This window comes from Anarrhichthys ocellatus, unplaced genomic scaffold (assembly GCF_004355925.1).
Source record: "Anarrhichthys ocellatus isolate YVR2014 unplaced genomic scaffold, GSC_Weel_1.0 scaffold22, whole genome shotgun sequence".
In the NCBI taxonomy this organism is placed as follows: domain Eukaryota; kingdom Metazoa; phylum Chordata; class Actinopteri; order Perciformes; family Anarhichadidae; genus Anarrhichthys; species Anarrhichthys ocellatus.
The window spans coordinates 2,338,518-2,341,017 of record NW_022280052.1 but is presented as its reverse complement, the minus strand read 5'-3'; the positions used below and the strand labels follow the sequence as shown (position 1 = coordinate 2,341,017).

The 2,500-nt window shown below is 39.7% G+C and overlaps 1 protein-coding gene across 2 annotated transcripts in view; it reads left to right on the top strand.

Moving 5' to 3' along the window:
- Positions 1 to 2,500, top strand: part of anos1b (anosmin 1b) — a 38,713-nt gene that overhangs the window by 7,581 nt on the left and 28,632 nt on the right. The gene's annotated exons all lie outside the window — the stretch shown is intronic.

Here is a 2,500-nt window from a genome sequence, read left to right as displayed (position 1 = left end):
ATCTCTCCAGAAACAGGTTTGAAAAGAGTTAACATTTGTGTTTTTGAATGTCTTCAGGTGGGCAGAGGAGGAAGGTGTTTCTCTGTAGTGATACCATGACGGCCTGTGTTTCTGCTCTATTCCTCTTTCCATCCTTCCCTCCCCACAGACGTGTTCCTAATATATTCATCAGAGATTTAAACATTACTTTCATGCTCTTCTGCTTTCTTCTTCTTCCTTATCCGAGGAGACTTGTTAGGCAGCGGTCCCAGCATTATCCCTTTTTAACAGATTATTGTTAAGCCGAGGGTTTTAAAGGCATACTCGCATGGGCAGGAAATACAATTGTATTTATTCAAAGATTATGTCCAATAACAATTTCACAGACAGAATTCATGTTCAAGCGTTTTCAAAGTTAGAGTAAAATTGATGTGGTTTTTGTTCAGAATTTGATCCTGATTACGGTTGCACTCCTGATGTCTCCTCTCTGAAAACGAACCACCTCGTCACCGCTGCCAACAGCTGGACAACCGAGGCAATAGTAAGCAGCTGTAGCAGTGGACGAGGGGGAGAGTATGAGAGGAATGAGGCAAACATCATTGGTAGAGAACTCGGAGCTCTGACCATTTTCACACATATTCTCAATGGCCAGTCTCTGTAGAAAGAAGATGTTTGTTTGTTTTTTTTGTTTTTTTCTAAAATTGTGAGAGGCAGCCCTCCCTGTCATACAGTCAGCAAGAAGCTTTTAACTGTACCGTCCGACCGGCACTTATTTAAAAAACTTAATGTGACATTACATTTGTTCAGCTTTATATAGTAAATCCCACATAATACAGAATCACTTAAAATCACAATGGAGGCAAAACAATGTATAACCCTTTGTTCAGACTGTTTACCACGTGACTCGGGAACATCACCAAGGTCCTCATCTTATCTTAACCTCGAGACACTCAGAGCCTCCTCACATAAGGCATGCCAAGTGGGATGGACTCTGAAGCCTCTCAAAATACCAAACCATGACAATGAACCAATTATACCTTTCTCCATGCCTAACACATTTCTTTCACAACAGAACGTCCCAGCCTTGATCTTATTTTTAAGTGAGACTTCAGTAAAAATCCTCGGCTGTTGTAGTGACGGTGAATTCTTTAAGCTGCTTCATGCAGCATCTTCACAGAGCTTATAAGGGGAATGCGTCCTCATCTTCATACATCAAAGTCCAGTTTAGCTCCTTCAGCTGTTATTTCATCAAAATAGTCAGTATGCATCTGTTTGAATGGTACGAGTGAATGAGTCAAATCAGCATCTTTTGTTTGTACCGTTAAAGCCCTTAACCCCTAATCTCTAACCCTTAACCTCTGCACTGTTACCACAACTCTAACCCCTTAACCCTCATCATACCAGAAGCACAAAGGCTACTTAAGAGGAGAAGCCCTGAGAGGTGTGTGTGTGTGGAAAGAGATGAGCTTGGTTCAGCCTAAATACAGCCAACTCAGGAGAGGCTTTAGGAGTCATTAAGAGGGCTTATCACACACACACACACACACACACACACACACACACACACACACACACTGGAGACTCATATACTCCCTGGAGGCACACACACACATGACAACAGACAGATACACAACTGCACACACACTAGTAATGGTTGTTTTGATGTTGGATGATGGCATCATGATTGTGCTGAGGATGACAAAGCAAAGAGCAGCCGTTCTGCCACACAGTTTGCATTCAGTAAAAAGTGTTGAAAGAGTCAAATAAAAGTGAATAAGTCAAAGATACTGTAACATCCAAACTGTGAAACCAACAGGGTTTATGGGGAAGCAGTGCTAAAAAGATTAGTTAATAAATTAATTAGTCGACCGACAGATAATGAATCATAAAACATTTTGATAATTGGTTGTTTAAGTCATTTATAAAGTCAAAACACTAAACATCATTTAGTCAAAGTATTGTTGTGAATTGAATATGTTTAATTTCTATACTTTTATTTCAACAAAACAAGCTAATTGAAGATGTCTCTATGAAGCATAATTGTCGGATATAGGATAAGCTGTTTTTGGATTAATCAATGGATTAATTGATAATTAAAATAATCATAAGTTAAAATAACTTACAACAGAAGCTAGGAGTTATCTTGACCATGGTATTATTTGTTTATGGTAATTGTAACAAGAGAATCCTAATTTCACAATGATGTCATTTTGCGAAGAAAATACTTCACACATGCTTCTTTGTGCAACACCTTGCAGGTCTGTGTGGTCATGTGTATTCAATATCAAGTATGGATACGTTTCTTTTAAGGTGTTTTATGTGGATTGAAGACGCATTTGTTTGAAAAGTGGGAGGGACTTGAGGACGAGGGGTTGTATTTCTGTCCCTGTGGTGATGAGATGACGTCTCCCTGTGTGACGGTGGTTATAGCAGCCATGTTTACTGGTGGTCTTGACTCACTTAGCAGTAACTGTACACACACACACACACACACACACACACACACACACACACACACACA